Source organism: Dromaius novaehollandiae, chromosome Z, assembly GCF_036370855.1.
Source record: "Dromaius novaehollandiae isolate bDroNov1 chromosome Z, bDroNov1.hap1, whole genome shotgun sequence".
NCBI lineage: Eukaryota > Metazoa > Chordata > Aves > Casuariiformes > Dromaiidae > Dromaius > Dromaius novaehollandiae.
Genome location: NC_088132.1, coordinates 20,261,590 through 20,283,307, shown reverse-complemented (window position 1 = coordinate 20,283,307; position 21,718 = coordinate 20,261,590). Strand labels below are relative to the sequence as shown.

Sequence of the window (21,718 nt, the reverse complement as noted above, 5' to 3'; positions counted from 1 at the left end):
CCTGAACAGCTGCTCCAGAGCAGTGAGCAGGGAAGCGGGGCTGTGGGCAGGGACCACTGCTGTCTACAAGGGGGTGGCCTCTGCTAGGCACCCACTGGGGACAGGGAAATTACTGCTGAGGAATGACTAACATCTGTGGGGTGGGCAGTAAAGATTAGCCACATCTGACCTGTGGCACCAGGGCCCATGGTGCCCAGCTGTGGGGGTGCTCCTGGCTCCTTGTGGGGCACAGCCCCACAGCAAGGCTATGGGGCAGCCTTGGCTCCCTGTGGGGCCCGGCCCACCTGTGGGGGGTTACAAACACATTCAGGGTCCTCATGCTCTGTTATATTTACTCTGCAAGTCATTCATGAATTGATTTTTCCAGTCAGCATATTTTGTGAGCATATTGTTTGATTTCTTTTAAAACAAATCTGTGATCGGCTATGCATGAAATCATTATCATAACTTGAGTTCAATTATTATTTCTGAGCATGCTGGTTATCCAGGGCTAACTAGTTAATGGGTTTACTGAAAACATTTATGTTGGGGATCTCTGGATACATCAAAGTAGACATAGACTCTTCTCTCTTCTCCTCAGTTTTTGCTTATGATGTAAAATCTGTATAAAACACTACAATATTGATTTATTTGAATGAGATGAGAATTTATCTGTACTACAGACAATATTCAGGAAAGGACACATTGAAATAAGTCCTTGTTTATTTGTACAGATGGATTATACCAGCAAGTCTTCCACATTTTAGGACTGTCCTCAGGAGATGAGACTTTGTTGTTTGGTTATTGTATAGCAGTAGTTGTGAACTTTTTGTTTTCTTACATTAAGAAAAAGTGAAATTCCTGAGAGCTGTAAGAACATTGAATTGATCTTAGATTGTGTTGTGAGATTTCAGTAAATTAAAAAAAAAAGTAAAATACAGTGAAAACAATGCTACCATTCATAATTATGAAATGTTAGTTGATAGTCAATTGTTAGAAGACAGTCAGCACTTCAGATGCTCATATCTCAAAGTGAGCTATTAGTAATAAAATACTCGCTGCCTGTGAAGAATTATACCCTGCCAAGCTCAGCCATTGCTGTTGGAAGTAAACTCGTTTATTTGCACAGATGGATTATCCTAGACTGCATTTCTGTTAATGTCGCTAGTCCCATCGATGTCTTAGGGACACAGCCTAACTGAAAGTGTGTATTTGGTTCTCTCAGCATGTGGGATCCCCATTTGGGTAAGTGGCATTGATGGGGCAGAACTAGCTGAATGGCTATTTTTACTCTCTGTCCTCCAGTGAGGACTCAAGCACAGAGCAGTTTCTGGCCTCTGCAGCAGGGGAATTTTGTGGCTTTTCTCAGTAAAACTGTATCAGATCACTGACATTTCTTTTCCCAATCCATGTGCAAATATTCATTATATATGAATTCTTTTTGATCTTTTAAACAGGTTTTTAACAGTCTCTCTTTCACACTAACCATATATACCATTACTGTCTTAGGAGAACTGAAGAAGCTGAAGGGAAAAATGAAAATTATTTTGACTATTGCTCTATTACCTTCACTCTCAGACTTGGCACCTTAGTATCCTGTCTGCATTATGTTAAAAGCAAGTCATTGGCTTGCATATAAAAAGTTTAGATTTATGTGTTCTGCAATTTCTTAAATTTCATACACTGGACCACTTGAAAACTTGAAAGAATTGAATTGTATATAGCAACTGTCAACCTAAGGGCCAGCCCTCTGATTTATATACAGAAATAAAGGGTAAAGTTTCAGGGTTGCCAAATTGTTCACTTGAAAAACAAAGTAATTACAAGAGGGAAAGAAATGGAAGAAAGCCTTCGTGTTTACTGTCATTCTCTAATGGAACAAAGCAGTGCTATTGACTGGTAACCCCTTTGATAGGTTACCCTAATTATCACAAAGAAGGGCTATTTTTTCCTAGGGACATATCAACCATGAATTAGCCATTGAGGGTCAAGGTCTATCCTCACTGAAGAAAAAATATCTTAAAAAATATAACAATCTTTTGAGATGCCAGCTGTTAAATACCCTGTCTTCCCTCTGGCAGCTTCTACAATTGTATAGCAGTCCTTAAGTCTTGATGGGACTGTGAAGATATTGCCTTTGAAGTTAGCTAATAACTCATGAAAAATATGAACTTCATCCAAATTGAAATTATTGCTAAAAGCTAAATTACATAATGCAGTTAGATAGGCAGGAGCCAGCTCTATCTGAGAGGACTGGGATGGATGAAAGCTTGCCTTCTACTCGCCTTCCCAAGGGAGGTGAGACTGACATGCAGAGCGACCCCAACAAGGAACCCTTAGCTAAAGTTATTAAGACAACAGTCCACTAAGGAAACGTTGTTCTAGATGCCTGGATGAGAGACAGGAAACAGAGGAGTTCAGGCAAAAGCTTTGACTGAAAAAAAAAAAAAAGTCTCCACAACAGAGCAACAGGAAAGGTACAGAGATACAGTAGCAAAAAGCTGCATTGCAGCTGGGGAAGGAAAAGTTGTTTGTAGCCAAAGAGTAAAGGAAGAGTTGTTCCAAAACCACAGCCAGAAAAGAACAGTATCATTGTTGCTAGAATGGAACAGGACTTTTTCATTACACCAAAGTGGAATCCTAGTCCCATGAAAAACAGTAAATAAAGCTTTTATTAATGCCAGGATGGCCTATGATTTTCCACTAACCCATTCTATGATACCCTTCATGAAGCTGCTCTACAGCTCTCACTAACAAAGAAGCTAGACCAGTAGCAGCTTATAGCTGCTGCTTCAGAAATAAAAATACCTAGCTTGCTGAGCTGGCAGCACCTAGCTGTGCCTCATTAATATGTTATCCCTTCCCTCCCACCACACATGGCTGCAACTCCTCAGGTGGAGCAGTGTGATGTACTCCTCACTCTACAACCTTTTCTGCTGCCTTTGTACAAAGCGGGTCTGCTTTGCGCTTCCTGCACTTCACTCACGCTTACTGATCGTATGCCTCTAAAATTTTTCTCCATCTCTAGTTATCCATACTTCTTTTTCTTATTGTCAAACTCCATAAGACTTTGAAGAAGTACTTAGGGTTGCAAATACACCACTTTGACACAGTGTTTGTCCTTTGAAATGAATTTCACCCTGAAGCAAATGCTCATGGCACGTGTTTGCTCAACACAGGACGTAGCTTTCTCCACTTTTTCCCTGACCCTGCCTTCGCATCCCATGCCTTCAACAAAACGGTTCTCTAATTTAAACAAAATGTTTACAGTATTTTCCTATGAAAATTGAATTTTGTTTGGGGGGAAATGGCAACTGGATGCAAGGGGAGCTTCATGCCACAACACAAATATTTTGCTTTTTGGAAAGATAATGAAATGCGGGGGAAGAGAGGAGAATAAACGAAGCTATGTGAAGTTCTGCCCTCCAGGAAACCAGCAATGGCAGGTCCTCTGAAGTGTTCAGAGTATATCAGAGTATCCTGAAGTATATCAGCTTTATGGAAGTTGAAGGATGAGATTCAGAACTGCCAGCAGCTCTTGAAGAAATTCTCAAAGGGCCTTCTGCTTCTGTAGTGTTTCTGTTTTCAGAGTGTTCACAGGTAACTCCTGGCTGGCACCCAACAGGAAATGAGAAGAAAAAGAGACAGACAGAGAAAGAGAGAAAAAACAGAAAAAAAAAAAAAACAGAAAAAAAAAAAAAGTAGTTGTGAATTTTGCCATTTTGGCTGCTTGGTTGCCTGCCTGACTTACCTAACTTTGGGGAAGAAAAAACCAACTTCCTTCCATTTTAACAAGAATAACTTGGCAATTGTAATGAATCTTCGCTGTACTATAGTCAGCACAGTGCAGATAACAGTTTCAGACTGCTGAGCAAAGTCCTCTGACGCACAGACTAATCTGCAGTTGTGTCACATTTTCTGCATGTAGAGGCAGCAGACAAAAACTTTGTAAGTACTGAAGGTTTAGCTATAACACTTTTGATGAAGCCTGTAAAACTCACCCAGAAACACCCTCCAGGTAGAAGCCTAAACCTAGCCTAGCTCCTATCAGACCTAGTAACACAGACAGTTATGAGAACTATACCAGTTTCAAGCCTAATACTTGTCCTGCTAGAGGAAGTGAGCTCCAGATGCTATCCTTCATGAGAAGGCAAATCTGGTATCTCCTCCTAGCTTCACATTTCAAATCCTTGCTTCTATGCCCATCTGGTCCAAAACTTAATTACAAAGGTAAATCTGACAAACCCACGCCTGAATCAGACCTGTTTGACCTCTCTCTGTAAGGATAGCCTGGCATCCTCTGTCTCATCTGGTTCCTGCTCTGGATGCTCAGTCTCGTCTAAGCCTCGTGTTCTGGAATGGATACAGCCCTGGTTCTAGACTGAGCCTTTATCCTCATCTGAAACCTCATTATGCATCCAAATCAGAAACTTTGACTGGGTATCGCTTCTGTTGTTAGTCCTTAATCTATGAGTCCTTTTGGACCAAGCCATTGTTACTAGCTTTTGACTGAATTGCATACTTGCTCTTATATCCCAAACTGGCTTTATTCCTCATCCGTAGCACAATTTAAAGAAGATGGTATGTATATATGTGTGTATGTATATATGATATATATACACACATACACATATATAAGTGTATGCACATATGCATAGTCTCAAAACTCTGCTTGACTGAATCTTGGCTTGATTCAACTCATTCCTAGGTTGCATATGTTACCTCAGATGGGAACCATGCAATTCTGAGAGAAGGCAAGCCCATGGAGGAAAGCAGCAGGGTTAGGCACCAAAGGCTTGCAGAGTTACTTTGTAGGGATGTTAGCTTTTCTCTCTAGTTGAAGTGTGTCTGCAAAGATTTTGCTCCACTATAAGCTCTTAGGAACATGGTGGTGACTATTTTTGTAATGGAAAAGGTGATTTACACAATGCTTAGAAAACATTGTCTGGAAAGTTTTTAAAAATGGTTACAGATCTTAGAAGGCTGGATGCAGTCTAGAATGTATGATAAAATATTCTATCCAAGTAAAGCATTTAGTACTGAGCCTTAAGACAGTCTTAGTACTTCAATATTATGGTTACAGTTTATACATACTCACAATTCAGTATCTGTTTTACTAATGCAATAGAACATGTTTTTCATATTAATTTAGATAAAGAATTTCTTGGCAAAATATTAGAATGAAGAATGTGCATATTGGACTTCTGTCAGTTATTTCAACAGGAACAAATATTGGCATGTTGATATTTTTCACTCTTCCATTTTAAAATAGGGGTTTTTTTTAGAATTATAAAGTCACACATCATTCTTTTTTCAATAACCAAGTCAGCAATTACTGTGAAATATGATCATAAAAAAAAAAAAAGAAGAAGGAAAGAATAAAATCAATTCCCTTGCCTCCTTCTCAAGAACTAAATTTATCTGCTATCTGATTTTCTCAGTGTTTTCCAGACTTCACATCACAACAGAAATGTTTGGGAAACTCTCCACTCCTTGTGATCCAGACATGCAGCTGGGCTGTGGGGAGGTGGACATGATTTGAACTCCCACATCATCCTCTGCCAGGTAAATGCCTATTATACCCAACTCTTGTTTCTCCTGACATGTATTTGGGTTATTCTTCTCCATTTTTTCAAGAAGATAGCCTGCATCAGACTGAAATTTTGTTGAAACAGATGCATTCATATGAAAAAGTTTCTATCTTGTTGAGTTCACTTTTCTTATGAAAAAATGATTTTGTCAAAAACCAAGAAATAATTCCTATCTAAGCAACATATGCATTTGGAGAAACAATGCTGTCTTTTTTCAAATTCTAATGTAACCAGACCTAACTGCTAATACTTAGGTAGCACCTAATTATAGCCAGAACATCCCTGCCTGAATTCTACATACTAAAGCATTCGTGATTGTGACTTACTATGCCCTAAACTATGTTACCAGGAGTTTTACATTAGGAACCTACAGAAGGAAGGATCATAATATAATTTTGGTCTCCACATATGTCAAAACATCTTCTAGTTCTGAAATCAGGGACAAAAGATTGAAGAGAAAATGTCCCGATGGCTTTGTGGAAAGGTAGTGAAGGGGAAAAGGGAAAATCAAGCCAAGGCAGCTTAAATTCCAAAGGCCAAATTGCTGCTGGACTTTCTATAACATCTTAGAATAGAGGGGACTTGGAGCAATGCTGATTATCAGGGAACCTTTATTAGATGAAAGAACAGTAGTTGGTGTTATGCTGAAGGGACTAAGCCCTCTTCTTAACGCAAGATAGCATGAAGGTATGATGTCCAGGGCTCCGGGAGCAAGACTTCAGCCTCAAGTCAGACAACAGACTGTCTTATGCAATTTTTTAATGTCTGCATGACTTGCCTGCCCCCTAAATGCAAACTAGACCGGAGTTCCCTCTGGAATGAAGCACTGTCCAACTTCGCCGTCCTCAGCATGACCAACATGGTTTGTCCGCATAGAACTTGTCTGTTGTGTTGCATAATTCTGATGAGGACTCCTGTGTTGCTGCACTGAGTTGCAGCTGTGCCAGCAAACTCCCTTTCTACCTTGTCAGGTTATATTCATTTCTAAAATAGTCTGGTTAGTTGATTAGGCTAAATTGCTTACTCTAAAAAATCATTTAAGTATTTATTTACTTGTTATTTGATGTTCAGCTGTTAGAATAATGGGCAATCACCGCTTATCACCAAATTAGAACCTGTTTGCAGGTTTAGGATGTCTCTTCATCCCAGAGTTGTTGCAGAATATCTCTTTACATGATAGACTACAGAGTTTCAGATTAATTTCTCTCCAACTGTTATGCATTTTTTCCAGAAGATCTTTCTGCTTTGTTTGCTTTTAAATAGATTTAAAAACAATGGTTAAAGAAAAGAAAAAGAAACCAGAAAGAATTGTTTTCTTCTCACACAGAACAAAGAATTTTACTAAAATAGAGAGCAATATCATTTCTAAAACCACTGTCTCTGCCTAATCCCCCCTCTGTCACTTCCTGCTCTACTCCCTGCTGCTTTTTAGCAACCAATAGACTCTTGCATCTTTCCCACTTTGCCTCTTCTCCTTTCTCACAGTAACATTTTTAATCGGATTTACTATTTAGAACATGCATTATCATGTGCTAAAACTGTAGAATCATGTTTAAAATGTCAAGAAATTTCTTAAAGAGATTAATTTCTGTCACAAAGGCACTGAGATCATTAGTATTGCTAACAGAATCACATGAACATTGTTTTCCTCTGAGGCCTGGGTGTGGTGCTAGGTGGTAGCTTCATCTGTGAGAAAATGGATCAGTGTAAGAATGGGACCTTGTCTTTTCTGGGGCATGAATGTTGATATTTTATGGTGGAGTGAAACCACATCAGTCTTGTGAGATGGGGCATGATACAGGAAATAAATCTGTTTGGCAGAAATACTCATCCACAAGCAGACCTGTTGCCAGCTAGGTTATATTTGGGGAAAGAAAAGATCAGGTGCTTACATAGTATGGAAAAATGTTACCACCCCATCTACTCACACTTCCAGGCACCTTCCCCTCTTAGAAGGAGAGAGAGAACTGTTAGGGTCCCTCTGCCTCAGAGGAAGAAAACCATGATGCAATCTCTCACTTTTTGGTGGGGTGGTGGACATGAACCTGGATGTAGCTAACTCTTCTGTTCCCTCTCTGCTAACTAGGAGACAACAGATCTTTCCCTCAGAAGAAGGTAAGACACATATTTGGGCAGGACAGAGTTAGGACTGCTCTGAACCCAAGGGAGAGGCTATGCAGCTTTGGAGCAGAGACTGGAAGGAGAATGATAGTTTTCAGGCAGATAGCTTTCAAACAGGGGAATGGACATCCCAGATTCACCCTTTTTTTATCCTACTTATCCTTTCTAGCTAGCTGGAAGAATGACAAGCCTCAGCACCTGCAATGTCCTTGTTACAGGATCTTTTGAGGATCCTTCTGAGTCTGCTGACTTCTGGCCTTCTTTTTTTTCCACGAGTCCAGGGACAGACATCTGTGAACCTAGTGGCCCATCTTGCAGTTGTATTAAGCAGCTACTTCTGCGAGGGTTATTGACTCAACAACTCTAGAAGAGCTGGAATTGGAAATACAAGCTGACTAATGAATGCAAAAAAAGAAGCAAGTTTTCACTGTCATCAGCTGGAGGAGGAGAGGGGGCATAGGTCATCCAGAGGGGCTGGTTTACCAAAGTTAATCCAGGGTTCAGTTAGCAGGCGGGGTAAAGAGAAACAGAAAGGAACTGGAAAATGTGGTCTGCTGGTCAGAGCTGGATAGAGCAGAATCCATAGGGAAACAGGAAGAGAGGAGAGGCTTTGAAAAATATAACTGAAGACAGGGGAAAAAGTGCCAGGAGAGATGTATTGTGTGGTCAGAGCTAGAAAAAGGTGTTTGAAAAGCCATGGAAGCAGTGAAGGATATATCAGATTTGTGAAAAGGAGGGAGAGCAGCAGCATTACAACAGAGGACTTTAAAGGAGGGAAATGTATGGAGGCAATGGGAGTGAGAAGAAATGTTAGAAAGCAGACAGTAAAAGAAGAAGGAATCAAGAAAACCATTGTTTACACTGGCTTTAATTTCTCAGTAATTACAGTGGAGATGGTACTAATTTGGAGCCCCTTTCCGTTCAGAATGGAGAATGTCAGTGCAGGATAAATTAAAAGTCTGGTATCGCAAGATCTTGGAAGTGATGAGTTAGAAAGTTACAGACTTCTTGTGCAACCTCTGTGGGGTTTTGCCTGCAATACCACACCAATTATACAGATCTTTGTATTTGTCAAACACACTTGTGTAAGCATTACCATTCACAAATGACCCATTCTTTGAAGATGACAAAGCATTCATTGTATAGGGCTTTATAAAACAATTATAACAGGTGAAAAACATCTGCATTCCTTTTTCATTATGTCTTAGGTAATTCTGGGAACAAGAAAGGTACTGAGCTGCTTACATGCCTAACAAATGTCATGCAATTCTGAACCTGACAAGCTAGTTAGACCTCAGCTAAGCTGAAGGAGAATAATGTTCTCATTGTCAAGCCAGAAGGAACAGCAGCTGCTATATGTGTAGGTAAATACACAGAAAGTGGAGACATTTATATGCACCCTGAAAACTGCTAGTTTATGCATTCTACCATTTCTGGTCACATCAAACTGCATAGGGAGAGAAGAAGTGCAGATTTCAATTTAGGTAATGTATATGCAGCTGGAGTGGAGCAGGGGACCATGACCATGACAATCTATCTCCTGCAGATTAATGTCCAGTGCAGGCAGGTATGTCATAAACTATGGTTTAATATGAAGAACCTCTCAGTGTTTCTCTCATTTTCACTAATGCATTGTGTGTGCCTGCAAGAGATTCACAGTAGATGTAGGGCTATTGCTTTTAAATGTTGCCTCTGACCCAGATAATGTCAAAATGTCTGAATGCAGGCTATGCTCTTTTTAAAAAGAGCATCTCTAATGTAATGCAAATGCACATTGTGGGGAAATTCCAGCTGAGAAAATGAGGCCTTATATTTCTAAAACCATATACATGTCAATAGCCCATTATTCTCCAGTTTTAAATGTAATTGCAGCCCTGCTTGGAACGAATTCCTGAAATAATAAAATACACTGAGTAGCAGTTACTGAGTCTCCTAGTTATTTTATGCCACCCTTTCCCACTCTGCAAAAAGAAAAAAAGTGGAAGAAGTAAAAAAGGAGGAGTGAAGAGAGAAAGAAGGAGGAAAGAATGGAGTGAGGAAGAGAGGCAGAAGATAAAAGTGAAAGTCATATCCCTTTCTTTTATATGTTATTGGAACACTCTGTGCAAAAACATGCTGGGCTCCTAACAGGCATTACAACATCAACGCATCTGAAGGTTTTGTATAAACGTATCTTGGTCCAATTTTGTATGACAAATTATTTCCAGGCAATTAAGAATATTTATAATTGTTTTCTTTGGTAGGAACTTTCTTCTATTTCCAAATTTCTTTTAAGCTCATGTCTCCTATAAAGCCTGGCAGCCGTCATTTTGGAAGAATTCTGTCTTAGTCATGTGAACGGCTGCTTGCAACCATCTTTTTCTGATAAATTTAACATGTGCATAGTACAGCCTTTATCACCAGTACTGGTACATTTTAAGGTATGATTATTTCACTGTGGAGTTTTCCCCCCTTGATCTTTTTTGGGAGAACTCCAAGAAACAGCTCCTATGATTAAAAACAATGTAGATGAATACTGCAGTGGGGCTGAGCTGCAGTATTTCTTTCCTTTCCTTGCTCACTTTTGTTCCTTCCGTCCTTTCCTCTCAAAGCATCAAGCCGCATACTTCTCAGTAAGTGGGTCTTCAATGGTTCAGCTACCTAGTCACACATTTAGGGTGGAGAATATACACACAGAGTTCCTGAAAAAAACAGTATGCTAGCAACTGATTAAGGAATCTGAGGAGATATTATGCAGTGAATCCCAAAATATATAGCTCTTTGGAATACTAAATTTAAAATAAAAATATATGTGTACGATAAATGTCTTGTGAAGACTGAGGATTCAGTTTTTCAGTGGACGTGGTTCTGCAGAAATGAGCTAATGCATTAAGAATGGACTTTTCTTCACAGTTTTACACAAAGCAAGAGGTAGCTGCTGATATCATTCAGAGTGCTTATTTGCCTTTTTGGTCTTTTTTTTCTCCTTTCACTTAAGGGGATCTAGGATCTTTCTATCTGACTTATGGAGGTGCCATTAATTATTTAAACCTTTCATCTTTCTTTAATTTATGTCATAGTGTAAGCATAAATTCCACTTTTTATCTGTTTCTCATCAAGCTGAATTTCTGTCATTGTTTGTAAGCCCGAGGATAGACAAAACTGTAAAATTAACTGTGCTTCGATCTTTGAAAGAAAAAAAAAAAAGGTACAGATTAAAACAGTCTCCTCAGGACTTAGAGCCTCTGGTAGTTGATTAGTCCCTGCAGTAGGGAAAATTAAATTTTGTGGTTGAGACCCAGCATGCTTGGATGGTTTAATAATGCTGTGGCCGCCATCCAATGGCTGACAACCAAGAACTGAGGTACTTTCTGTTCTCTGCTCCCTCATGCAACACCTGAAAATCCCGGGGCGAATCAAACAGAAAATTAAAGCTCAAAAAAACCCTCACCTGCAAAGCATGTATAAGGAACTCATTTTAGCACTTTCATGCTGAAGTCATCAGGACAGCAGCCCAAAAATGAGTGACAAAGGTATCTTGGTAAGTTCTTAAAGCACTTTTTTCAATTTGTTGTAGCTGCAATTGTGCTTGCTGTTTCAATGTATTTCTGTTTCCAGTGCATGTACCAGCCAGTCAAAGCCAAGTAGCAATCAAGTCACACAAAACACTTCAAAAAGCCAAATGAGTGATTATGAATAAAGGTACAAATAAATGCCTGTGGCTTCTCAAAAGTAACTGCGTGAGAAATTTCTTTCTGGCAGCTAAGCCCAGCCTAGTGCGCTGTGTGCACTCTGTGCTGCATCCTGACTCTTAACTGGACAAAGTGGTGGTTTGCACAATATATACAACCGATATGCATCAGGCTGTCCCTGAGGATGACTCTTTGGTGGCCCTGCTTTTCAAGAGAAAGATGGCAGAGAGTCACCCACAGGGGCAATTTGCCAGGTAACCTGGTGAAAGAAAAAGCAGCTGAACTGAAGTAGACTGTGTTGTTCTGAAGATAATGAACAAGAAAGGTTCAGCAAAGTTTGAGGTTGAATTTGGATTATGTTATGTGTAGAAAATTCTCAGAACAAATATGATATGAAATAACATTTTTGTGGTCGCTATAAGGTTTTTTTCCACATTGTTTTTAATAAAAAAAAAAACAACAGAAACTTGAATGTCTGGAAAACAGCCATTTTATACTCTAGTGCTGAGAACATGGTGGATTTTTCCCCCTCTAAGTCAAATTCCCTTTTAGATTCACAGTTTTGGCAAGTTTTGGTTGGAATTTTGCCACTTTTCCCCTTTAACTCCACATTCGCTGGGGAGAAAGGTGACGTTTTCTTTTGGATCCGGTGTATTCTCAGAACATTCTTGAAGAAACAGCTGTCAGCATTGTTCTGTTCTTGTTTAGGCTGAGCTCTTAGTCACAAAGACAGCATTTTTTTTATCATCGAACTCCAGTATAGTATCAGAAATCTGCAGTGCAAGTGTTGACTTAAGAACTATATTCTGCTGTGCTTTTTTCTTTGGATTTTGCTCGAAGCAGGATGGGGTGGAGGAGACGAATGAAACTGTGCGAGTTAGTCCTTAAAGTCTAATCTCCAGTTATAGTCTTTGAAACTATTTCCATGCATTTTCATTGTGTTCATCTGGAATGCTTGGAAATGAGGCCTCCAGGACTACACCGTGCTGTTTGCCTAACCCCGTCTGACATCCCCCCTGGTAGATTTGAAGCCAGTGGTCAGTTTCAGGAAAATTTGAGAGAGAAAGAGGGGTATCAAGGATATTACCTCTCCCTTGACTTTTCTGAGGAGTGGCAACTGGATGGAGGAGATGTAATTAAAATCAGAGCCCTCTGAAGGACCAGCAGTTGTAACTCCAGTCCTGAAGGCCGCAGCCAGACGCCAAATCAAGTCTGCCTGGTCAGTCAAGTCATATCCTGCCATGAATCTGCTGCGGCACATGTGGAAGCGTGGCTAACTGAACAGGAGGGGAACAGAGACAGAGCAGAGGACAGGGAACACAAGAGTAGGCCAAGGGAACTGTGCATGATAAAACATAAATTTATGAAATGAGCTGTTTTTTAGAAGATGTTCTCTGAAGGACACTTTTATGCCCTACATTTGGACAACAGCACACTCGGATGTAACTGAAACCTGAACTCAGATTTCACTTTCCCTTCTCTTTGTTACATTTTGGGAGCTGAATTAACCCACTGGTTCTCAACAGGCCCCAGTTTTGTAGTTCAATAGTATTTATTATTTATTCAGCGAGGTATTTATGTCACACCTTCCTTATGGCTAGGCCTTTGCTCCAGCAAATATCCTGACAATTGCACCTCCCAGGTGAGAGAGTAGTGCCATCTTCATGTAACAGCTGGCAAGCCAAGAAGGAGTCAGCGTGACTGATCTTCCCAAGGTCATACAAAATGCTCACTGCAGAGGTTAACACGGCTGCCCTGAATGCACGCCCACAGCTTAACCCGAAGGGCCAGCTTTGCTGGGCCAGCCAGGCTCTCTTTCGTGGGGGCACTTCTGCTCCCCAGGCGCCTGGGAGCCTGGCAGGAAACAAAGGGCTCCTGTGGGAATGCAGAGCACATCGGCTCCCAGCAAGGTCGTTGTGTGTAGGCAATATTTCCTCCCCATTTGAATCTAGAACACAGCGCAGCATTTGAAAAACCGCACAACCATTCTTTCCCTTTTTCTCATGTTTGAGCGGTGTTTTTCAGTTTAATCTCATGTTGATTTCACTGCTAGTCTGTATAAGCAAGTTTTCAATATTCTGTTCTGACATGTTTTGCTCAGTTTAGACAAAGTTGTTAGAGTTACCCAGGCTTCTTTTCCCTGTCTAGTTTTTAACCTAATGTCAGTCCTGTTTTTTCTGCCACTCAGAATAGCTGATGTTGTACATGCTCTCAAGGGCATTTACTAGTGCAATGGTTGCTCAAACTCTCAGACCTATTGGTAACGTTGTTTTCACAAGGGTGATTTGCATTCAGTCTAGAATGATGTCCAGTACGTGCCCGCAACTTAAAATATGCTTGTTATGGGTGAAGTGCATGCAGAGCCTCTTAAGAATTCACCCAACACAGTTAGATACACCCTGGTTCATCTCAATGTTATTCAAGGGCTAAATATCCAAAGTTTTAATTGAAAAAGCTCATTAACTTTAAATATGGCTAAAGTTGTTGAAAAAAAACTCAGTGGGAATAGTACATTTTCCATGAAGACTGACAATAAAAGCATTTGAGTCTGAAGCTATTAATCATAAAGTTGACTAGCATATTTGTGCTAGTCTGAGTGCTTAATTAAAAAAAAAGAAAGGAAACTTGTGCATGCATGTTAATTAAATTCTGCTATTTTGTTGCATGTTCAGTGGATCTCAGACACTTAAAGGAGCTTGAAATAAAAACAATTGCTTGATGTAGAAGCACAGATCTACAGTCAACTTGAAACAACTGTGGATTGCAGGTGGTACTTGTCCATAATGTAGTAAAGCAATAACCCTTCTTATTGCAGGTCATACTGGTAAATAAAATGCCATCACAACAATGTTCAAAGTTTGTATATATGAAATTTGTTATCATAGCCAGTTGAATTTAGTATCCAGCGGTAAGCGATGCTTAATAAGTAATGTGCAATGAAGCAACTAAAGAAAGCTCGTGTAGCTCCATACTGCATAGATTATATTGACTTTATGCTTCTGCACAGTATGGAAAAGAGAGAACAGCAAAGCTGTTAAAGTTTCCTAATCTTTGCATGTGATATAAAATGACCATGATGAGACAACACTATTACTTGACTTGCAGAAATATTACTGTGAAAAAAACATTCTGACTTCCATAAAAGGATTTGGTGTGATGTTGATGTGACAAATGCATTGAAATGGAGCTGAGCATCATATTCCTGTAACTGGAAATAGAGCTTTCATGGCTTCCTTGATACTCTTTTTTCCCCCCCTCTATTATGAATGCAAGCAGAAACGAGAATTGTCTGGTGCTTTAAAGAAGTGATTGTGCCATGGGAGTGGCACCAAGGCAGATTCTTCAGTCAAGCTCTTTTTCAGATGCACATGAATCAGAATGGGGGCATACACCAAAAAAACTAAGGAAATAATGTTGGGTAATACTGGTAATGTGAGAATGTCCTTCACAGTCTGCCAAATATGGATAGGAATTTCACAAGGACAACAAAAAGCATCCTCAATTTCTGAGAGGTATTCTTCTACAAGTTTTTATGCTCCAAACCCTTGAACTACAACAGCTGCTCAGAATTAGTCTAATAATTTCTCTAGCTCTACCTAAAATGTCAATTTTTCATTAGTTTCAAAAGATTTCTGTGGGAAAACTGGTAAAGCAGGACCAGGCTTCAAACTGTAATTTTCTTTCATAAAAGCAACAACTTTTTCCATTAAAATGAAATTAATAAAATTCCAGCCCAACCTCTCTTCTCCCTTACTTTCACAAAAAAATCTATTAGAAATACATTTCTGAGACTGATATGTATATACATACAGAATGTTACAGTAATACAGCATACAAATATATAAATTAATAAAAATATAAACTTGTGCAAAATCTAAACAAACCGTTGTGAAGTGTACTTTTTTTTTGTCTTCACATAATTAGATTAGTCTCATGATTCTAAGTGAAGAGAATATTTGTGCTGAAGTATGCGTGCCGTTGCTTTCCTCCACACTGCTGTTTTTTACACATTCAAATCCTCCAGAAGATATTGTACCATTATAAGGATGGTCATACATGGCTCATAGCTTCTAAATATATATATATTTTTTTCTGGTGGTCACATGTTGAGAAAGTTAAGAAGTTTTAAGATTGTGATAGAATTTTGTAGGTGTTTTAAGAGAATGTGACTGATGCTGGTTTGGACCTGACTCATAAAAATTGAGGTCAACATTTACAATTGCGGTTGTGCCACTAAGTTAGCCACCAAATTAGGCACTATAGTTAGCTATACATATAGCTATATATGTGACTATAGTTAGCCACTAAGAATCATTCTGAGTGCTTGGAAAATTCATGTATTTCAGCACAATCTTTAGATGCTTATAGCCTCTTAAACCTGGCCACTTACATACCAGAACAACTAAATTAAGTGCCTAATTATAAGACCCCAAATTAAAACAACAAAAAAAGTAAAGAGCTTTTATTTTCTGTAGTGAGGAGGGAATAAATAATGAATAAATTTGTGAATTGGATTGCTAAACCTAACCTGCAGTTCGGAAAGGTCACATGCACCCTCCTTCTTAGCTGTTTTTTTAAGTTGGTACTCATGAAACCAGTCTTGTTCATGAAAGTATTTGAAGAAAAGGCAAATTCAGGTATTTTCTGTTGTTCTTGATGAAGTCACTGGTTATATCTAATCTTTATACACCCAATTACTTGGTTGGAATGTGTCAAGAAAAGTGAACATAAAGTCTATTAGACAGCTAATAAATCTGGCATATCTTTCCCTTGTTGGGATGAAAATCAAGTATTTTTAAATCAAGCATTCTTGTATGTAGACAAATATAAGACTCTTTCCTGTTTAAAAATGTACAGGAAAGAGATTTCAAATATAAAAAATCTGCTGGGCTGCTTTTTGCCTCTTCTCCTCCTTTAAAGTGGTGTCGCTCTCTTCTCTTCTCTTGAGGTATTTCTTTTGCCACGGTTTCTGTATACAGGATTAAGTCCCTCAGCTGGGGAACAGAAACTGCACCACATGACAAATGTGACCATTTGCACAGGCTGAATACTGGATTCAAGGCCAAATGCGTGCAGAAATGCTAGCCTTGGGCGCATTGAAAGAGCTGTAGACCAAAACACTTCATGTGTTCATTTAGAAAAGTTACAATTAAGGAATTCAGTCCTACAATCATGCTCCATTTGCAATCAGTCTAAACAGGAAAGATCCCAAATATAATGAAGACATTGATTCAAGAGTATTTTTATTCAGCTGTAGTTAAAGTGAGACAGTACCTGCCTTAAGAATGGAAAGTTACTTATATGTAGATTTGTCTGAAGATCCTACTTTCCGGTAAACATCAAACCCCCTTCCCCCTTGCAGGGCGGTTTATTTCTCTTTCAGTTAAGGCTGAGGTTGCAAAGAAACTGGGTGTGATATTTACATGCCTGAAGGCAAATGTAATAATACACACCTAAACAGTTTTGCTGAAAGGTAAAAACCTTACATAATCAAGCTAGAAATCACGCCCCCTGCATCAAATGCTGGAGGCTTTTAAGACCCAGAAAATGTCCAGAAAAATTACTGGCTTTGGAATAGTCTGCCCTCAGACAGAGAAAAAAAATTTCTGATAGTTAGTAATTATCACTGAAAGGCACAAGGTGTTTTTCGGGACACATCTTATGATTCGAAATGCTTGAAGCATTTCATGAGAAGGATTGATCTACAGGGTGAAAAAATTGGGGGGAGGGTATTTTTTTTCTTTTTTCCTCAAAAGAGTTTACAAGCTTAATGCACGTGTCTGAAGCAGAGAATCCCTTCTTGCATTCTGAAACTGCCACTGGAGGCAGGAACAAGATGATACCAAACAAAAAGGAATACTTTTTGTCCTAATCTTAAAGTGAGTTCTAAGAAAACACAAACAAACAATAAACATAATTGGGGTGGATTATCTAAAATATGAATGATACTCAGAACTTTGTGTAAGCTTTAACACAATGAGACGGTCACATACTACAGCAAATGATTGATAGTGTGTTTAAGTTAGACTTTGGTTGATGTGGTATGTTATACTGCTGTGTGCTAAATTTTGTACTGTGTTCTAACCACCATAGCTTGCTACAGGGAGTAATGGCATGATGGAAAAGAAGGGACAGAAATAAATATGAAAGCAGGTTGCTGGAACTAATGAGTAATCAAGCAGTATTAGATTTTTCTTGTGAGCTCATTCTACAATAAGTGTTGAACAGTAAGGAAATCTGTTTCGGATTAGATGTCCTTGCCTGGCTAGTCTGAACTCCCTGCCTTGTCAGAGAAATGGGACAGAAATACTGCACAGTATCTCATGGAATATTGTTATTACAAGGTCATTGGCTTTTCATGCTAAATCTTTGTTCTAAGCATTGCTGTCTGTGCACAGGTGGGTAACAAGGAGAAACAGGTCAGCTCTCTGGAAATGGATTAAACCAACACAGGTATTTGAAGTACGTAGAAGCTCTCTTTGTTCAGCACAAGCACAGTTGTTTGTCAAAGAGACTTAAAAGGGACGATTGGAACATCCTAAACAGTCCTCACCAGATCCTCCTAAAATTAGAGTTGCTCTAAAAAGCAACATGGTGAAAACAATGCCTCACACGTTTTTAAAATAGGATCCATTCTCTGTTTGAAATTAGCCACATGCACACATTCCTCACTGACAAAAAAGGTACATATCATTATTTTATTTACATACATATTATTATATTATTTAAGGTACATATGGTTTCTAGTCAACTATAAATGGCAGTGTTAAAAAAAAGTATTTTCTAGTGCTATCATCTTCTGTGTATAAAAAAGAAACTGAAGTATGAGCTGAGGTTTCTTTTCCTGACTAATTTTATTCATTATCTGTATTAAAGAAAGATCTCCAACTGTTAACACTTAATTAATAATTGTATTGATAATGCATGAATCATGAAAGAAACTAGCTCATTGTCCCCTTGCTGGATTGGCTTCTGTGAAATAAAGAGGAATAAAAGTCTCTTTATATGCCAAAAAAAAAAAAAAAAAAAAAAAAAAAAGGTATATGTAACTCAGTGCAAACATGAAGCAGTTTTTACAGTCATTCTTCTAACCATAAACACAGCTTAATATGTAATTTAGGGTGCAAAGTGGTAAGATGAACTATGTAATAAATGAAATGAAAAAGGACAAATAACAAGCTTCCACTTGTTAAAGTCATTTGGAATGATGTCACTGAGCCAAATTCTGCTCTGATACCACATGTGAAATGGGAATTACTTATGTGTCCAGGAAGTTAGGCCTTCACACTGCAGCAGATGGCAATCAGAGCCAGGTAATGATGAAATGACCAAGTGGGTTTATAACTTTCTTCTTTAATGAATACCTCTTAAAATATCAGAAAACTGACAAATATCAGAAGAATAAAGCAAAAGAAAAGAATGTAATATTGATATGAGGGGGAGGTGCCAGTTATTGGATGTCTCAAAAAGATGGTGTATGAAGCAGACAGGAAATCATGGGGGTTAATTAGGTACATTTTGCATCATGTTGTGTTGTGGGGAAAGACATATTTGGTAGCTCAGCACATTTTCACTGCATTTATTGCTGTTGTGATCGAAACTGGTCATCAACTCCATACATTTCAATGGACCCAGACTGGATCAGGAAAATCTCTAGCAGAGATATTTCCTCTACCCTTCTCTACAATAGCTTTAAAAAACATCGTGCCTGGTCCCCTAGAGAGTGTCTCTGTTGTTGTTTTGGACCAAACAGGAGCAAGTGTTGGAGATGCTAAATATTTGACTTCCTCAGGTTTTTTAACTTTTGATAGGGTCATATCTTAAATGTAGGAAAAATAAATGTCTGGCAGGAGATAAAGAAGGCAAACAGGCTTGATGTAAGTGGTAGCTGTGACGTGCAGCGTGAGAATAGAGAGCTGGAAGTGATATCCCTGGAGGCAGCACTGGCCTGCTCTCAGGGTTCTTGGCCCTGTAATCAAGGATGTCTTTTACACATATTCATGTTTTAGACGTAAGCTAGGCTCCTTAGCCACTGATTTCACAGTTTTGACCTTACTTAGGACTCTGGTATCAGTATAAGTGTCACGAGGGGTTCCTGTATTTCACCTTCCTGACAAGGGCAGGGATATCGGCCTAAACACTCTCCCATATTGATTCCACTGCTGGAAGCAAGACGTCACGGAGCTGGCATCTTCTGTCTAAAGGAGCTTGAATACCCTGTTCCTACTTTCCCTCAACTGCTGGAGGCCCACCTTCTGTTTAGGCTCCTCAGTCCAAAGTACAAGTAGTTCAGTAAATCACTGTACCCACCTTTCAGTAGTTCCTTGAATTCCTTCTATTTCTGCTCTCCAATTAAACAGTTTTTTGAGATGCTCCCACATTATAAGGCCTTTGCTAGTTAAAATGGAATAAACGTAGGTATTCTCCATCCCAGGTTCTACATGGGATTTCTGTCCAAAAGTATCATACTCCCTTATAAAACAAGCCAGCAGCTTTCATTCCACCCACTAATTCATAATAAAATTATGAATCAACAATCTGATTGTGTCTAAATTAAAAAACAACTAACCCTTTCTTAAATATTTAAAAGCAGGTTTTGAATCATACACACACACACAAAAAAAAAAAAAAAAAAAAAAAAAAAAAAGAAAAAAGAAAAAGAAAAAAGAGAGAGAAAAAAAGGATGTTCTAGCTATATTATATATTGTTGAATTGAGACTTTGAGGACATACATAATGTAAAATTGCCATCATGTGCCATGGAGTCTGGCTGATCTCAGAAGGACCACTTAATCTACCCATCTTCATCTGAAAGCAAGATAACACTTCTCTACCTCAAATGCCTGTGGTGAGGATAAAGCTCATTAATGATTTTACTACCCTCTTGAATTTTGGCAGTCAGACAGTCCAGTGAAATGAAATAAACTGAAATAAAACACAAACTGCATAAATACATATGTACATAAAACAGCCTGAAAGCATTTCTAAATTTCTAGTTGCATAAAATGTTAACTTGCCAAATCCCTGTGTCTGTACCCAGTACTCCTTTCACAGCTCTGCTAACGATTCAGCACAGGCCCTGGTTAAGTCACATTAGGACTCTGTACTGCTTCCTAGTTATCATTATGCTCATTTCATACACTTGCTTCTCAGGGACATTGTGGAGATTAGTTAATCTCTGTAAAGTATGCTAAAAACATTAAGTAGTATTCATTGCATATGTAACAGCATGGTAGATGTAATAGTATAAACTAGGAAAATTACAAATACTACAGACACAGCTAGATCCATCAAATGCAGTTCTTAGGGCAGCCTCCTGCAATTACTACTTCAGTGAGAGAAAGATCAAACTGTTTAAATGGAGTCTGGGAATTCTTAATAGTTAGATATGGTCAGAGAAACCTTTCACAATTATCTTTATCCACCTCACAGTACAAGCGTAATTTCTACTGATTCCTAGATGGAACCTCTGGTCATGGTGTTCTGTAATGCCCACTATGACATTTCATAGTGTAAGTAAAAAAAGAAAAGCCAAAATGTATTTCCTGTGGTAGAGAGAATTTTACCTTTTGTGTCATCTGCTTAACTTTGACCACAATGTATAAATCAGCAGCTGTAACTTCAAGAATATATTTGTGGGCAACAGCTGTCTCTTTGCAATGTTGCTGAAAGCTGTATTCTCTGTTCAAAAACTTTCATATAACATTCAGCCATGGACAAGGCACCGGAATGAGTGTGTTTCAGGAGCACTGAGAACACTTATCTGTTTCCAAGTATGTATTACCCATTTGGGAATATAAAAGCCATGAATATTTGAGAGTGCATATTTATTTTGCAGAAGTACCTGCCCTGTAACCAAAACATGGTTATATCTCCCTGACACCATGAATGTATATTTGTAGGTAACTGCTCTGGTTTAGAAAATAAAGGAAAATCTCACAGATCTCACACATTGTGTCTCTTTAATTCCTCTAAAATAGCACTGTGAGTGCACACTGAAATAGCTGCAAGATCATTCTGACAGCCTGATCCAGACTTCATAATAGCATGTAATCAGACGTAACTCTGAGGACACTAATAACTGAATAGTTTTCACTGAAACCTGTTTTGTTTCTTTTGGCTTTTCTCTTCACTGTTTTTGATTAAATGGCATTTTTGAGAAAAAAAATTCTACTCACATTTTTGTTTTTACTGAAAGCTAATCTTATAGTGAAAAACATGGATTTCTATTTGGAAATATGTGGGAGTTTATTAGTGTTTTTCAGGGCATAGAAAAATGAACAGCAGAGGAAGAAACAAGAGAAATAACTTGTCTAGCCCAGCTCTAGCAACAGAGTTATGCCAGTCAAACAGAGAA

General features: G+C 38.7%; 1 long non-coding RNA gene across 1 annotated transcript in view; it reads left to right on the top strand.

The window, feature by feature from the left end:
• LOC112981870 (uncharacterized) overlaps positions 1-21,718 on the top strand; it is a 55,935-nt gene that overhangs the window by 26,022 nt on the left and 8,195 nt on the right. The window contains exon 2 of the long non-coding RNA XR_003258838.2: positions 5,421-5,544. This is a non-coding gene — a long non-coding RNA (uncharacterized LOC112981870). The remainder of the gene's footprint in view (positions 1-5,420; positions 5,545-21,718) is intronic.